Source organism: Arachis duranensis, chromosome 2, assembly GCF_000817695.3.
Source record: "Arachis duranensis cultivar V14167 chromosome 2, aradu.V14167.gnm2.J7QH, whole genome shotgun sequence".
In the NCBI taxonomy this organism is placed as follows: Eukaryota; Viridiplantae; Streptophyta; class Magnoliopsida; order Fabales; family Fabaceae; genus Arachis; species Arachis duranensis.
The window spans coordinates 34,901,363-34,901,808 of NC_029773.3; positions in this window are offsets into that span (position 1 = coordinate 34,901,363).

The following is a 446-nucleotide window of genomic DNA, read 5'->3' on the forward strand; positions in this document are numbered from 1 at the left end:
ACGCCTGAAGAGGCTCAAGAACTCATTGACATGGTTGCTAACAACCAGTTCATGTATACCTCTGAGAGGAATTCTGTGAATAATGGAGCCCCTCAGAAGAAAGGAGTTCTTGAAATTGATACTCTGAATGCCATATTGGCTCAGAACAAAATGTTGACTCAACAGGTCAACATTATCTCTCAAAATCTGAATGGATTGCAACATGCATCCAACAGCACTAGAGAGGCAGCTTCTGAAGAAGCTTATGATCCTGAGAACCCTGCCATGGCAGAGGTTAATTATCTGGGTGAACCATATGGAAATACCTATAACCCATCATGGAGAAATCATCCAAATTCCTCCTGGAAGGATCAACAAAAGCCTCAACAAGGCTTCAACAATGGTGGACGCAATAGGCTGAATAATAGTAAGCCATATCCATCATCTTCTCAGCAACAGACAGAGAA